This window comes from Onychomys torridus, chromosome X (assembly GCF_903995425.1).
Source record: "Onychomys torridus chromosome X, mOncTor1.1, whole genome shotgun sequence".
NCBI lineage: Eukaryota > Metazoa > Chordata > Mammalia > Rodentia > Cricetidae > Onychomys > Onychomys torridus.
Window position 1 is genome coordinate 126901442 of NC_050466.1, and position 18103 is coordinate 126919544.

The following is an 18103-nucleotide window of genomic DNA, read 5'->3' on the forward strand; positions in this document are numbered from 1 at the left end:
CATACTGAGAGTCAGTAACTATATTGAGAGGTTCTGAAAAATCCATTAATACCAACAGAATAGCATACAATTCCGATTTTTGAACTGAATTATAAGGACTTTGAACCACTTTACTTAAATTTTCTGATTTGTAACCTGCCTTTCCTTGTTTGTTGGCATCTGTATAAAATGTCCGAACTCCAGATATGGGTTTTTCACGTACAATTCGAGGCAAGATCCAATCAGCTCTCTTTATAAGATCAATTCTATTGCTTTTAGGATACTTGCTGTTAATTTCTCCCAAAAAATTACTGCAAGCTCTTTGCCAAGGTTCACTTTCTGTCCATAATTTTTCAATGTCCTCTTTAGTTAAAGGTACAACAATTTCTGCTGGGTCTATTCCTGCTAATTGACGAAATCTCAATTTTCCTTTCAAAATTAAGTCAGAGATTTTTTCCACATAAGTTTTTAATTTTTTATTTGGTTTATTTGTTAAAAATATCCATTCCAATATAATATCTTCTCTCTGCATTAATATTCCTGTAGGAGAATGCCTAGAAGGTAAAATAACCAAAATGCAATCCAGCTTTGGATCAATATGATCCACGTCCTTCATGTACTTTTTTTTCTACCAAGGCCAATTCTTTCTCAGCCTCAGGTGATAATTCTCTTGGACTATTTAAGTCCTTGTCACCTTCTAAGGTTTTGAACAAATTATTCAGTTCATCATTTTTTACCCCAACAATAGTTCGTAGATGAGAAATGTCCCCAAATAATCTTTGAAAGTCATTAAGAGTCTGTAGGCGATCTCTCCTAATTTGTACCTTTTGAGGTCTAATTTTTTGTAGCTCTATTTTATATCCTAAATAATTAATAGAATCTCCTCTTTGTATCTTTTCAGGAGCAATTTGTAATCCCCAGCAAGGCAATATTTTCTTTACTTCTTCAAACATTCTTTCTAAAGTATCTGCATTTGAGTCAGCTAGTAAAATATCATCCATATAATGATAAATTATAGATTTAGGAAATTTTTTACGTATCACTTCCAAGGGCTGTTGTACAAAATATTGGCACAGGGTTGGACTATTCAACATTCCCTGTGGGAGGACTCTCCATTGAAATCTTCTAACCGGTTGAGAATTATTGTAAGTAGGCACCGTGAAAGCAAATCTTTCTCTGTCTTTTTCTTGTAGGGGTATTGAAAAGAAACAGTCTTTTAAATCGATAACTATGAGAGGCCATCCTTTAGGTAACAGAGTAGGCAAAGGAATTCCAGATTGTAGAGAGCCCATTGGCTGAATTACTTTGCTAATTGCTCTAAGGTCTGTTACCATTCTCCATTTACCAGATTTCTTTTTAATAACAAATACAGGAGAATTCCATGGGCTGGTAGATTCTTCAATATGCTGAGCATTTAACTGTTCTTCTACCAGCTCTTCTAAAGCATGGAGTTTCTCTGTTGTTAAAGGCCATTGCTGAACCCATACAGGCTTGTCTGTTAACCATTTTAAAGGTAGAGCTGTTGGTGCCTTTGGAAGATTATCAGTTTTTCTGCCCTGTTCTTGTATAATATGGATGGCTGGTGACCACTCATTAAAATAATACCTTCTAATATTTCTCTCAGAAACATGTGCTAGTTTATTATTTATTTCTGAGGTTGGAGGGATGTTAATCTGAGTATTCCATTGTTATAACAGGTCTCGACCCCACAGGTTCATGGCTATGTTAGCCACATATGGTTTTAATCTGCCTCTCTGTCCTTCTGGGCCTATACATTTGAGCCATCTTGCACTCTGTTTAACTTGAGATAATGTTCCAATTCCTAACAGTTGAACATTTACCTCCTGAAGAGGCCAAGATGGATGCCAAAATTCTGGTGCAATTATGGTAACATCAGCATCTGTGTCTACCAGACCAGACAACAAAACACCATTTATTTTTATTGTTAATTTTGGTCTTTGTTCATTTATAGAAGTTTGCCAAAAAATTTTCTTTATGGCTTCTCCTGAATTTTCTGTTCTCTCTGTCTCAGTTGTTCCATTACTCTGAGTAGCCTGGTTTATTCCAATAGGCATTTGGTCATTTAACTGCTCTGAGTAGGGGTCTCCTCTACAATTGCAGGAAAGGTCTGAACTGGATTCACTGTAGGGGCCTGCCTGAGGCCCCTCTGGGAGTTTCCCGAAGACTGAGGCAAAGTATTACCTTGTCTGTCCCTTGTTGATCTACATTCATTGGTGCAATGTCTTCCCTTACCACACCTTCTACATACTCCTGAAGGAAGGGGCATTCTGTTGCCATTGTTTCTTGAAGAAACATTGTTTCTAGAAGTGCCCTGTTTACAGTCCCTTTTCAAATGTCCTTGCTTTCCACATCCAAAACATCTAACATTCCTCAAACCTCTTGAAATTGCTTCTCCTACCCACATATTATCATGATCATGAGCCTCAACATTAACCGTGTCTCTAATCCAATCTTCCAAGGGTGCAGATCTCGCCTTTAATGGCCTGATTATTCTCTTGCATGCTTCATTTGCATTCTCAAAAGCCAAAGATTCAATTATTATCTGGCTAGCTTCTGAATTTGGGACCATTCTCTTTACTGCTGAAGTCAGTCTTTGTAAGAAATCTGTGAAAGATTCTTTTGGGCCCTGTATAACCTTTGTAAATGACTCAGTTTTCTTCCCTGGTTCCTCAACTTTGTCCCATGCATTCAAGGCTGCCATTCGACATAGAATTAGAGTTTGCATATCATATAAACATTGTGTTTGTACTGCAGCATATTGGCCTTCTCCAACAAGCTGATCCTGGAAGATTTGTATACCTCTATCACTACATTGTTTTGCTATGTTTTTAGCTTCCTGTTTGAACCACATTTGCCACTGGAGCTGCTGTCCGGGTTCCAGAACCGCCTGTGCCAGCTCCCGCCAGTCCTGTGGTATAATTCTATTATAAGTTGACCAGGAGTTTAACATTTGTTTTAATTTATTTATTTAATTTATTTAATCTATTGCCTCCTCAAACCTTCGTAAGTCTAACATTTCAACTGGAGTCCAAATATTTTGTGTAGTCATTTGACCAGGTTGCTGTTGTATGGTTACCGGATAAATTAAGGGTGATTGTGTGAAAACAGGCTTTCTTTCTGTAACCTTATAATCCAATCCTGAAACAACTTCACTGTTAATTTCTTCTGTCTGAATCTGAATTTCTCTATAATTCATTTTAACAGGTTTAACAGGTTATTCTGAAATTTTTATCCTGGCACTTAAATTGACCATCTTTTTAAATAGTAAAATAAGGATAAGAAGATTAATAATGTACATAATTCGATCAACATTAATCTTCTCATATAGTTGTTCCATTACCATACTGCCTAAAATTTCAAACAAAGCCCAATTTTCTTCCAATGTACACATAAAACCCAATTTTTTTAATATGGAAAAAAATCTCTTTTAAATAGTTTCCTTTAAAATATCTGATATAAATGACTTACCACTTCTGTGTAGAACAGTAGAAATCCAAGGGAATTTCCAAACAGCTACCTAGTGTCCGAGGTGGGAATCCAGAGAGAGAGAGAGAGAGAGAGAGAGAGAGAGAGAGAGAGAGAGAGAGAGAGAGAAAGCGTAGCCACGTTCTGGCTAAAAGCTTGAATCCAACCGCTTCAATGTTCCGGTCTGAGCCAAGTCGAGCCTGGGCTCTGGCTTCCTTAAGCTCCAACCGACTGCGTGCGCTGGCGTTTCAGCCAAAATCAGCCTATCTGCAGTTGCGTGTAGCTACTGCAATTAGCGGTAGCTCCCGTAGGCCTGAGTTGTTTGTAGCACCGGCTTTTTAAGCAAGTAACTCCAGCTGCGGCAGTAACCACCCATAGCTAAGGTAGGTTGGGCCTGAGTCCTAAGCTTAGCTAGGCCTGGGTTAGACTGGGGCTAAGCCGGAGCTAGGGAGCCAGGCCCGCCGAGGCGGGAAGGTGGACCCACTGCCAAGGCAAGCGGTTTTTTAATGAATTCTTGCCACGTTGGGCGCCAATTGTAGATGTATCCGGCTTGTTAAATAAGAAACACAGAACCGATTGCAGAGTTAAAAACCACGAGGTCAGAGCAAAAGCTGAAAACCTTACCCTTCATTGCTTCTGCGGTTCCTCCTCTCTGCCAGAGACCTACTTCTGTGCATCCTGTCTATTTAAAGACTTTCTGTTCTGTTTTCTCATTGGTTGTAAACCCAGCCACATGACCTCCTCGTCACTGCCTGTTTGTACAGACCTCCAGGTCGTCTATGGTTGGTATTGAGATTAAAGGCATGTGTCTGCCATGCTGGCTGTGTCCTTGAACACACAGAGATCCGCCTAGCTCTGCCTCCCAAGTGCTGGGATTAAAGGCGTGCCCCACTACTGCTCGGCTTCTGCTCTGGCTTGCTCTGACCTCAAGGCAACTTTATTGACATACAAATAAAATCACATTTCAATACAAATAAAATATCACTATAAGAGTCACTTGACTCAAGCAGAAAAAAAAAAAAACTACCAAGGGGGCTTCATGTCAAGAACAAAGATATTTAACCTGAAAACAGGACCCTTAATATCTCTTCTGATTTGAGTGCTTCTGATTTCGGGCTTTGATAGTCTGTCTTTTACCTTTATGCTGTTTGCCTGCTTAAGTATGAGGGTATTGGGAATGGATAAACTACAGCCACATAGGCAAGTGGTAGAATGTTGTTTGCTGGTTTTATTCTCTTCTATTACTCCTAGCTGTCTCTTTCTACCCAACTGAGCACAAGTCAAGATCCTCCTATCCTTCTTATGGAAGATGTCCCTGCTGATAGAGTTAATGTTTCTGGCCAATTTATTCTGGTTGTTTTTGAATAATCTGTTTTCTCTGGGATGGGGTAGATGCTAGATTCTACTACTGTTCTTCACTTCTGATGCCTCCCTGGAAGTTAGTATTGGCTTTGAACTGTTACTTATAGTAGAACACGGGCTTTTGAAAGACCCATAGAAGCACATCTCATTCTTCCATTAAATAACAGCAATAAGTTATGATGTCTGAAGATGTGTGATTGAATGGGAAACAAATAAGCATCAGCAGACCGGAGTTTTAGGTCAGTTCTTCTTTACTCTGGTCATGGTATCTTGAACAAGTCACTTATGTTTTTGTGTGTTTTGGTGTTGCCTTGTATAATTAGAAATAAAAGCTGTCAAAGTACTCTGAAAATAAAGATGTTCAGAAAAGATAACGTGATAATTACTATAAGCAGCATACTACTACATTTATCATATACAAGTCTGGCATAAACTATACAGATCAGATACTCAGTTATATGCACTGGGATATACCTGATGATAATCTCTGGCAGCATCAGAGCTCCTTTTATGCCCCGTGGCTGCCTCTGGGGAAAGATATAGGAGACTGCTGAAGCTTGTAGCCAAGTACACTCTTGTAATGCAGATCCTCTACCAAGGCAACTGTTCTACTCTTCAAGATAAAGATCTGTTTATCTTTAGTAGATTCAATGGTTTATTTCATTAATATGCTAGGCTGCCTTCCAAAGATGTGTGACACACATTTCTCATGGGCCTCAATCTGTCAAATGCCTCTTTTAAAGTCAGGCTTCCTCTCAATTTATAGCTGTGTACCACAAACTCGTGCAAACTCCATACATATTTGTGATAGCATCATTTGCAAATAGTATCTAATACTTTTTTTCTTTGAAGGCACTGTAGATTTCTATAGTGTCAAATGTCAAATCTGGAGACCTCATCTGTGGCAGATCCAGTCCATATTGCAACAGAGTCCAGGGAGGTATATTTTGACCTGAGGAAGCAGGGCATGGATTTTCATCTGAGGATGTAATGGAAAGGAACAGGTTGTTTCCTTTCTGGCAGCTACTGTACAGAGTACAGCCTGGAGTACAGCCAAGAAACAGAAAAGGTATACAAAATTCTACTAATGGTTCAAACAGCTGCTAGATGCCTAGCTGCTGTATGACCTAACACTTATATTTATTGCACAGGAAGACATCTACTCCATTATCAACCTATGACAATTCAGTTTCGTTTTTCTATATACAGTTGTAGCATAACCTTTCTTTCTCTGTATATAGCAAGTTCAAAACAGCAAAATAGAAAGGGAACAGAGCCCGGGGCTCCCCTGCTCCTGTTCCTAGGTGATTTGCATCAATCATCCTGAGAGTTGTAAGAAATGACAGGTGAGTGGAAACTGATAAATAAAAAGTCCCAGGGGAAAAATTCAGTTCTTTGGGACTTTCAAAAGCCAAGTAAAGTAATAACGCCTCTCCTTCTAGCTCCTAAAGCATCACCACATGAAAACACCATATTGTGTTTAATGATGACAGTTAAATTATATTAAGTATCTTCTATTTAAGGAAGTGTAGATGTACAACACAAGTTTTTTTCTGAGCTTTCAATTTGAAGGGTAGGTAGCATGTTGTAGTAACAGCTACATTAAGAATATAGTGCAGGTAGGACATTGTATATATATTTTGTGTGAGATGCATGAAGAAACCAAGGGAACAACCAATTTTCTGGTGTGGGTAACAGTGTAGATGGTAATTCTTCCATTTCTTTTTGGAGTCACTATGTAGCTTCAAACTAGCTTGAAAATCAAATTTATTTCCCTCATTTATGAAATGAGGAACTCACACTAAATCACTAGCCCTCAATATAGAGTATTACCTATCCAGACCCTGATCCAGAGTTCATTTGGTAATATTTGGAGTTATTTTTGTTCTCAGTCCCAAGAAATCTGGGGTCTACCAGCATCCTGTGGGGAAAGGGTTTTCATGCTGTTAATCTCTGTGACACACAGGATAACCCTTCCCCATCAACAAAGCATTACTTGAGCTGGACTAGGTAATCTTAGGTAACACTGAGGTGTATTCAAAGCTTATGTGTTTAAAAGTTTATTTACATTTTTTGTTTATTTTGGGGATTGTATTTTCTTTACAACATTTTTCCTCTCCCTTTATTCAGTAGAAACCCTTCTCACTCTCCATCACTCTCTCTTTTCATCATTATTTCAAGCATATATGTATTAGAATATACACACATATTCCCAATTATAACCTTTTAAGTCCATATAATATTACATATATATTCCCAAATATAACCTTTTGAGTCCGTATAAAGTTACTTGTGTGTATGTTTTCAGGGCTGACCATTTGGCCACTGGGCAACCAATTGGTATGCCCTTCCCTGTGGAGGGCTACCTCTCCCATTCCCAGATTTACTCAGTTGCCTCTAGTTCTTTGTGTAGGGTTGAGGCCTCATGCTTGTTAACAATTTAGCAATAAAAAGATAAGCTTTAATGACCTAGATGATTCTTATTTGTAATCCAGTTGGATCAATGAAGAACTACTAAAATAAGAATTAGTAACAAACAAATGTGGGAATATATAATACACACAATCTAAACCTCTTTTCAGAGCTATTGAAGTAAGTAATGTGCTGCTAATGAATAGATTATGCATTCACATGGCACCTCGTGTGTATCTACCTATCACCTATGTTTTTCTTTTTTGTCAACATACAATATGCCCAGCGTAACAGGAACTGAAAAAGCGATGGGGATTTGAAGCAGCTAATGATTGAAATACCTCTTGGAATCAACCTTGCTGCCAGAAGCTCTGTTTGTATAGGTTTGGGTTGTATAGGGGAGCATAGATAAAGAGAAACACAGTATCTCTGCCTAAGTCAGGGTAGTTTTGTTTGTTTGGTTTTGGTTTTCGAGACAGGGTTTCTCTGTGTAGCTTTGTGCCTTTCCTGGAACTCACTTGGTAGCCCAGGCTGGCCTCGAACTCAGAGATCGCCTGCCTTTGCCTCCCAAGTGCTGTGATTAATGGTGTGTGCCAACACCACCCCAGGGTATTTTTATATTGTTCCAATCATAGGATTAATTTTGGTAGCTTAAATTTGGTAGCAATTGCACACCTCAGTTTTGGGTTATCTAGGGGCCTCCAAATAGGGAATTAAAACTTGTTTCATCTCTGTAAGAATATAGAGGTTCTCACTTAGAGTTATCTACAGCTATCTTGACAGCCAAATCCTTTTCTTAGGTCTTTATAACAAAAGTAGATATTTGAATATATGCTTATTAAATGAATGAATGAGTGAAGTGCCTATATCTGGGAGGATGTAATTCCTTGATTCTTTGAGAAAGAACAAATCCACCTTTGCTTAGCAAGTGAGCTAGTCAGCTTGCCTGAACTATATTAAATGCCTGAAATAATCAACCTAAAAGACAATTTTATTATGGCTTGTGTAGGATGTTCTAGTCCATGATCTACTGGCCTCACTGCTTTGGGGTCCTGTAACATAATACACTATCGTTACAAAGGAGTGGTAGATCAGAACGGTTCTCCTCATTGCAGAACACAGAACTAGAGAAGAAGATGAGCTCTCAATACTCCTTTCTGGGCCATGTCTCCAACAACAGGAAGGCTTCATTCAAGTGAAATAACTGTTGAATCGAAATACCTTAACTTCTTTTAACCAAGTGGTAAAGGTGTGAGTCTTTGGGAAATATGTAATATGGAAACTTGCCCAGCAGATATTTACTGATAGTCTACTGTATGGAAGCAATGGTTGAGGTATCTAGAGATTTCCAAAAGAGCAAGTATCAGTTATACTGTAATTTGATTCCTCTGAGAAGAAGGGGGATTATTATATAAGAGTCTATTATAGCAACTGAGGCAGGTAATGATAGTTGTTAAAAACCAGTGTGGTATCAATGACTTAGGTAAGAAACAAGTGGGTTCTGGATACATCTTGAAGGCTTTCCAGGTGTGAGGCCTGCAGTAAGAAGTACAGAGAAGCTAGCCAATGGGATGAGGGATGTTGAGGGTAGGTTAATAGTTCAGTTTTAAACTTAGTGAACTTGAGATGGATGTACTAAACATCCAAGTGAGAATGTCAAGTCAGTTTTATGGATAATGTTTAGAGAGGGGTAGGGAGTAAATGTATGAAAGTCATGAGACTGGATAATACCACCCAAAACAAAGGTATACTGTTAGAGAGAAGTAGCAAAATGTGTAACCTGAGGACTTTAATACTTGACTAGAGACAAAGCCTACTTATCTGCTTGCTGTGAGATAAACAGAGCTATTGGCCTGGGACTTCAGTCTTAGCTTTCTGCACTATGTCCCATTGTGCATTCCCTTCACAGCACCAACTGCTAAATCCTCTGTGTGATATTTAAATCTCAAGAGGATATTTGCTTATAAATATTTATAATTTCCTGCAGGCAAATATAATGATTATTAATCCCAGCTGAATAAGAATCCATTATTACTAGGGTAAGGAGCAGTTTTTCTCTGCATAATTCGTATAAAAATATTTTGAAAAGCAGTTTGAAAAGCAAGCTGCCACCTGTCAGTTTGCATTTTTGCAAGGGAGGGAGAAGCACCATCAGCCCTGGAGTCTGGGAAAAACAAGTCCTGCCCAGCCCTGCTGTATGCATTACATCTTCAGCCTATTACTTGTGGGCTGGAAGGCTCCTGAACCAGGGATTATTTTATGTAGCTCCATTCCCAAAGTTGTTGCCCAATATTTATAACCTTTGAAAAGGATTCTCCCTCTCTCTCTCTCTCCCTCTTTCCCTCTCTCCCTCTCTCCCACTTTCTGTGCCAGTCTCCTCCTCCTTTCCTCTTTCCCTCTCTTTCTCTCTCCTCTCCGCTCTCTCTTCTTTTTCTATCTCCTTTCCTTTCTCTCTTTTTTTCTTTCCCACTCTCCTCTCCCCTCTCATATTTATTCCTCTTAAAGTACAACCACAAACTTAGAAATGTAGGTTTCAAAATGTGCAATGTGAGAAAGGAGAGCAACCAATATTGAGTCCATATTCACCATGTTCCTTGTTCTGTCTTCTAGGTAGAACTGAACCCGAACCCCCAATTGTTTTTTTTTTCTTTTTTTGTTCTTGTTGTTTTTTTTTTTTTGTCTTTTTGCGTTTTTTTTTTTTGTTTGTTTGTTTATTTTCTGGAGCTGAGGACCGAACCCAGGGCCTTGTACTTGCTAGGCAAGCGCTCCACCACTGAGCTAAATCCCCAACCCCCCAATTGTTTTATTAAGAGATTTTCTATTCATTTTACATACCAACCACAGATTCCCTTTTCCTCCCTCCTCCCACCCCCCAGCCTCTCCTCCCAAACCCACTCCCCATTCCCACCTCCTCCAAGGCAAGGTCTCCCATGGGGAGTCAGCAGAACCTGGTACATTCAGTTGAGGCAGGTCCAAGCCCCTCCTTCCTGCACCAAGGCTGTGCAAAATGTCTCACCATAGGCACTAGGTTCCCAAAAGCCAGCTCATGCACTAGGGACAGGTCCTGATCCCACTGCCTGGGGGTTCCCTAAACAGTTCAAGGTAAGCAACTGTCTCACTTATCCAGAGGGCCTAGTCCAGTACCATAGGAGCTCCTCAGGTATTGGTCCACAATTCATGTGTTTTCACTAGTTTGGCTAGTTGTCTCTGTACTTTTTCCAATCACGGTCTCGATATCTCTTCCTCACAGAATCCCTCCCCTCTCTCTCTCATTGATTAGACTCCTAGAGCTCCACCTGGGACCCAGCTGTGGATCTCTACATCTGCTTCCATCAGTCTCTGTATGAGATGAACCCCAAATTAAAAAAAATGTTCAGATGTAGTTTACTTTGCCCCTAAGTCTTCAGCTTCTGAATTAATCAACCTTGATTTGTGAATTCAATGGCTTTATTGACACTTGTTATTAATGCAACAGAGTCTCAGAGTGGACTTATACATGCTTTCTAAGATAAAAGTCTCCAGATTAGAATACAAGTAACTTCAAGGGTACACAAAAACTTTCTAAGGGCTAGTCAGGCACAGTTTAAAAAAAGATGGTTGCCAAATTCTCAATTTCCTTAAGTGTTATTTCCTAAAAATACATCAGTAGTTGAGTCTCCTGCTAGCTATCTTTTTGCATATCTCCTCTCAATGTCATCGTGCATCTGCTCTATGAAAGAAAAGTATATCCCTTACCCACCCCACATCTTACCACAATGCAATCTATCCTCTGAGTCTTGTTTTAGAAGGCAGTATTCTAGATAGAAGGTCTGCTAAGTATAGTTTGAGCACCTTAGCTTTATAAATGCCTTTTGTAAATTCTCAATTTACTGGTGGACTAGCACATTATATGTCTCATGATAATTTCTACAAAGTACATTAAACTGAATTCTTACAGCAAACAACTTATACAGAGAAGTAGGACAAATTTTTCCAAAATGTAGTCTACTAAAAGATTATTTGAATTTTAGGATAACAATTTCATTCCACAAAGTTTATTTCTCCAGCATACATATGTTCTGTGTATATTGAATTGTTTTTAACCACAAGAAGAAATCATTGATCTTGATGTACAGTAATTCTCAAATATCTATCTCTATTTCTCTGTCACTCTATTTAATGGCATTTCAAAACCTTCTATGTTACAAATTAATACTTGGCATATGGTTCAAATATGAAATGTCTGTCACAGGCTCATGTGTTGAACACATGATTCTTTTATACTTGAACTACTTCAGAAAGTTGTGGAGGTGTTAAAAAGGAAATTTACCTGAAAGAAATAAGTAATTGGGGCATGTTTCCAGATGTTATATTTTCCTTTGCTTCCTTATATTCCCTTTCTCTGCTTCTTGACTGTCACAAGGTGAGTAGCTTGTACCATACATGCGTCCACCATTATGATGTATTATCTCACAAAGGGTTCAGAATCCACAGAGTCAAGGGGCTACAGAAAAAAAAAATCTATAAAAGCATGATTCAGAATAAGTCTTTCTTCTTTTAAATTGTTGTCTTGTATTTTTTGTTATAGTACCAATAAAATAGTACCATTCTATGCTTAGATACTGGTTATTCAGTTTGCTGCACTGTGCTGGGGCTACTTCTCGTGGCGCCTGAAGTTGAATGTAAAAATAATTGACTAATTTTTTCTATGAAGGAAAGTAGTCTGGGCAAACTTAAAGTTCCAGATAAGAATGCAGACAAAAAAGCAGCTGTAACTGTTAGAGATTAGTGCCGTTAAAAATAAATCTGTCCCTCTGCATTAAGTAATAAAAAGTGTTCCATCAACATATGGAAGCTGATACAGCTGTAGTCCAAGGGAGCCAGACTATGTATCATGTTGGCAGGAGAATTTGGCAATATCATCCACATGGTACTGATTTTGAAGGTATAAATCATGCAGGAATGAGGAGGTCATGGAGCACAGCTAAGGTCAGGAACTGAGTGTCAGGGTTGGAGTACCTGTGGAGAAGTCCTTGGATATCAATGAATTAATCTAGGAATATGACACTTAAGATTCAGTGGAGACCCAAGCACATTAGTGATGCCAAGAACATGGGTATCTTCCAAGGGGGCTACAAGCATGGGGTGGAACTGGAATAAGACTAAGAATGAAGCTGTGTGCACTGTAGGTAACTAGAGGGACAGAGCTACTCAAACCCTTTGGAACCAAGACAATTCCATCAAAACCCCTAGATACAGGGCATGGAGCTGTATGATTTGATGTTTTTTCCCCTTTTAAGTTTGGTCACAATTTGGTATCATTGTTTTATGCCCCAATAATTCCATATTGGAATAGGAATGTTTATTCTGTGACATTATATATTGGACTTATGTACCATGTTTTTGGTTTTATAGGGGATCACAGTAAAGAGACTTTGGACTTTTAAAGCGTTGGAACTGTGATGAATATGTATATGCAAATGAATGAATATGAGAACTTGTAGAGTTGGTGTACTTTTATAGTATAAGACAGACATGAGCTTATGGAGACAAGAGGTTATGGTGTTTATGATGTGTTTTTGTGTCAGGTTGACAAGGGAGGACTTGTAGGATTTGTGGTGGCTAGTTTTCATTGTCAATGTAACATTATATAGAATTAGCTCAGAAAATAACCCCAGAGAATATCAGAGATTATCTTAACTATGTTAGTTGATGCGAGAGTACTTGGCAGCTCCATTTTTTGTGGGGTACTAGTCCCATTTTTAATAATCAGTTAGTTGACAATTATATTATTTCCATTTCTTGGCTATTGTGAACATTCCTATAATGAACACTAGCATCCAAATAATTTTGTTCAACATACTGAATTTATTTTTTCATATGTGTGTATTAGAACAGTTGAATCAGAATAGTTCTGTTTTAATTTTAGTGGCAAAAATAAGACTATATTAATTTACATTCCCACCACAATTTGACAATGGTACCCATTTTCATGTCCTAGGGAACACTTCCATATTTGTAATAATATCTATGCTTCTTAAAATGAATTAATCATCTTCTTGTGGTTTTATTTGCATTTTCATGTTGACTAGTGTAGTGAACATTTTTTCCGTATATTTTTTTGCCATTTGTGAATCTTGTTTTTGAAAAAAATGTCTAATTCTGTTACCCATTTTTATTTTGGTTATTTGGTTTAATGCTACTGAATTTTCAGAGTTCTTTTATATTCTAGATATTAATCAAATTATGGTTTAAATAAAAAGTATCCAGAAATGACACATATTGAAGGTTTGCTCTCCAGTGCATCAAAGTTGAGATGTTTGACCTTGAGAGATGGTTGTATTATGAGGGCTATAACCATTGAGAACGCATTGATGAATGGGATATTAGGAGTTGGGACATAGTTGAAAGTAGTAGATCACTAAGGTCATGACTTTGTAGGTTGTAATTTTTCCCATCCTCTTATAAGCTCTCTCATCTGTGGCTGCCATGAAGTAACTACATTTACTTTGCTACCCCTTTCTTCCCTAAAGGCCTTGTCATAGGCTCAGTAACAATACAGTCAGAAAACTATGATATGAAGTCTCTAAAATAAATCTTTTCTTCTTTCAAGAAACTTAAAGTTATATTTATTTATGTGTGTGTGTACACACATATATATATGCCATAGCATGTGTGTAGAAATCAGAGGACAATTTTCAGGATATGGCTTTTCCTTCATTGTGTGAGTTTCAAGGCCTGAACTCAGGTTCTCAGGCTTGGTGGCAAGCTACTTTACCCATTTATGGCCCAGATTTTCCTTTTTAAAAAGTTAATTCTCTGTTAGTTTACCACAGCAATGGAAAACTAACGAATATAAAACCAGTGCCAATGCGTTCAAGAGTACTTCCTACTTTCTCTTCTATCAGGTTCAGAGGAACTGGATTTATGTTGAGGTCTTTGATCCACTTGGACTTAAGTTTTGTGCATGGTGACAGATATGGATTGACATCCAGTTATGCCAGCAGCATTTGTTGAAGCTGCTTTCTTTTTTCCATTGTACACTTTTGGCTTCTTTGTCAAAAATTATATGTTCATAGGTGTGCGGGTTAATGTCAGGGTCTTCAATTCGATTCCATTGGTCCACATGTCGGTTTTTATGTCAGGCTGTGGGATCGGGACCTGTCCTTGGTGCATGAGCTGGCTGTTTGGAACCTTGGGCTTACACAGGGACACATGCTCAGCCTGGAAGGAGGGAACTGGACCTGCCTGTACTGAATCCACCAGGTTTAAGAGTCCCCAGGGGTGTCTTGGTCTTGGAGGACATGGGAATGGAGGGGAGGGGCTGCGAGGAAGGTGGGGGTAGGAGAGGGAGGGGGAGGACAGAGGAACTCATGGCTGGTGTATAAAATTAAAACACATATAATAAAATAATAATAATAGTAATAATAAACCTTTGCTGGATGAAACATTGCAAGCATTTTTGTCCATCGTGTAAGTTGTTTGTAGGCTCTGTTGAGTATTTCCTTTGCTGTACAGAACCCTTTATATTTATTGTATGTAATCACATTTGTCTGTACCTTTGTTCATTTTCTATGCTTTTGTGATCTTGCACAAAACCTTTTTGCCCATTACAACTTCCTTGAAGCATTTTAACTACGTGCATTCTCCTGGTTTCATGATTTCTGGTCTAACATTTTAGCCTTTAATCACTTTTGCCTGATTTCTATAATTGAAATGATTCAGTTGCCTAAGTTTCATTCTTCTATATAAGAATGTACAGTTTCTAAGGCTCTTTACTGAAAGGGCTTTCCTTTCTGTAGGGCATGTTCTTAGCAATTTTGTCCAAAAAACAGTTCCCTGTTGATGCATGGATACACTTTTATCCTTCTTATTCTGTTCTATTGGCATATTTGACCTATTTGAAGCTTACACTATGCTGTTTTCATGGGTACAACATTGCAGTATATTAGTGCTTCTTTTCTTGTGGTGACAGTGTTACAGGATGAAACTCAGAACCACATGTATGCTAGGCAAGTGCAGTACTACCAAGCAATTGGAAAATGGTAATCATTTCCCCAGTCCATAAAGTAGAGTTTGAAATACATTCCAGTTTTTTTCCTTCTGCTCAAGATGGCCTTGCCTGTTTGATTTCTCTCTCTCTCTCTCTCTCTCTCTCTCTCTCTCTCTCTCTCTCTCTCATCTTCCCCACCTCTAAGATCTCATGTAGCTCAGGCTTGTAAGTGCATGTGGTTTATGTAGTACTGAATATTGAGTCCAAATCTTTATTCATGGTAGTCAATCATTCTACCAGTTGAACCAAATACCCAGTGCTAATTTTTTCATAAGTTTTTATAATTTTCATTATATAGGCCTTTCACTTCTTTGGTCATATGTATTTCTTGTTCTAACTATTACAAAGGGATTGCTTTCCGGATTTCTATTTCAGATAATTTGTTATTGTCATGTAACAAGGCTAAAGATTGTTTTATCCTGCAGTTTTGTTTAATTCTTTTATTAGTTCTTACCATTTGGGGGCAAAGTCTTGTATGTTTTCTATTTATGAAGAAATCATGTAATCTGCTCACTGTGATAGGCTATTTTATGGCTGTGACATCGTTTATTAACCATTTCCAGTGTTGATGGACATTAGGACTGCTTTTATTTTGGAGCTTTCTTTTCTCCTAATTTACCCTAGATGTACTTATTTTCTTACCATCAACAACTTAACCTTAATTTTACAGGAAAGAAGTATTCTGAAAATCAAGCAGACTTCTTGTCAGAGCCAGACAATCACACTTGGTCTTGTATTCTAGGCTATTATATTCTGTCTCAAAAATAATGTCCAATCCTCCCAACCCAAAGAGTCACAGCTGCCAATTGTTCCAGGAAAGGGGGGCAGTCTCCACCATGAGGTCTGAAGAGTTGGAATTATAAGTGCCTAGGCTATGAAAGGGACCCAAGTTTTGGGTTACAGTCCCAAGTACTACTCCCTTTTGCACATGTGCATATAGAGAAAAAGGTTTAATAAGATCCGGGACAGCTAATGCTGGAGTGGAGCCCAAGTGCCTCCAGGGCCTTGGCATTTTCAGAGATCCAATCTACTGGCTCTTTGGTTCAATTGAAGCCTTATGGGGATGTTGAATATCAGATTGAAGTGGGGAAACCAGATTGTACTAAATCTTGCTATGCTTAGGAAGGTTCATATTTATTTTATGGCAGGCATTCTCGTAGATAAAATGACATCCTTGAAGTGATGGGAAAGGCTCCTTGTGCCTGGGATTATTGTAAATCCCAGGAACTAGACCTTTGAGAAAGAGATTTGAATATTTGAAAGAGAAATTTTCTATCTACATGAGGCCAGTTCTTTAAGTTAGAAAGTACTTCGGTCTAAAGTGGGTTTGATAGGAGGATTAGTATGATCAGAATCCATTGTATGAATTTCTCAAAGAATTAATAAAGCATTATTTAAATGCAAATAAATAAACTATGTACATTCTGAAGTAGGCTACTACCAGAGAAAACTTTAGGAACTGAGAAGTCTTTTTCTAGGGCTTATCTAGAGAGGTTGGCACTAGCCCAAAACCCTGGAGTAAGTTAGTAAAGGAAAGCTACTGAGTAATCTGAGTGGAGAGGTCCTGCCATTGGAAAACAAATGGTAACTAAGAGTCATGGTGGACAGAAATACTGAAGAAAGCATCCTGAAGATCTGACACTATGAGCCAGAAAGTGTTGGAGGGTGTACTCCCCAAGAGAGTATAAGGCCTTCTGTAGTAGGAATCTTAAAAGGTCTTATTAATAAGAACAAACCTGAGGCCAGTTATTGGGGTGACCGCTGGAAGATCAGAGAAGCAGAACAAGCCACAGCTATTTCACCTTGCCAGTTCCTCAGCTGGTCTTGTTTCCTCAGACTGCAAGCTTCTGTGTCTTCATGCCCATGGCTCTCAGCTGAACTGTGCTGCTCCAAAGCCTGAATGCTAAACCAGCCAAATGCTTAACTAACTAAATGCGTAACTAGCTCTGGTGCCTGGTTTTCACGTCTTATATATCTTTCTACTTTCTGCATCACTCCCTGGGATTAAAGGCTGGATTTCTGAGATTAAAGGCATGGGTCACCATGCTTAGCTGTTTTTAAAGTGGTCTTGAACACACAGAGATCCGCCTGGCTCTGCCTCCCAAGTGCTGGGATTAAAGGCGTGTACCACCACCACCCAACTTCTGCTATGGCTTGCTCTGACCCGTTTTCTAGCCACCATTTCTGGCTCTGTTCTAGTGGCTGTCTGTTCTCTGACTCCAGATAAATTTATTTTGGGGAACATACAATATTTTTGGGGAACACAATACCACATTTCCCCTTTTTTGTCTAAAATTTAAAAATGGTTATAACTAATACAAGAAAAACCATATCCAATAAGTATATACAATATACACAGTCAAGATTACATTAATGACGTCTAGTCCATCAACATTTAACAGATTCAGGTGAAAAACTCCATTATATATAACAATGTCCAGTCCAGTAGTAACATTTGATAAACTCAGACAAAAAAAAATTTCATTACTTATCCTATTTAAAACAAGTAGTTCCTTTTTAAATGTAGGTCCAATAATTGACCTTTTCATCTGATCATATCCAGCCTTCTACTGGGGAGATCAGGACAACAGCCTAATTTATGGCCCTTAGATCCCAGACCAACCTGTAAGACGCATTATCATTGTAGTATTTAAGTTAGAATAAAGTGACGAGATTCACTGTAGTATTTTCAAGCACATACATTCTTATACTTTATTCTCATTCAGTCTAACAATTGTGTTAATGTGACAAGTGAAATTATTGGTCAAAAGTAATAAAGTGGAACATAACATGGATAAATGCCAAAGTGAATGGGTAAGTTAAAATAATTTA

The 18103-nt window shown here is 38.4% G+C and overlaps 1 protein-coding gene across 2 annotated transcripts in view; it reads left to right on the forward strand.

Annotated features, from left to right (window-relative positions):
* Positions 1–18103, forward strand: part of Rtl4 (retrotransposon Gag like 4) — a 364780-nt gene that overhangs the window by 300753 nt on the left and 45924 nt on the right. The window lies entirely within an intron of this gene.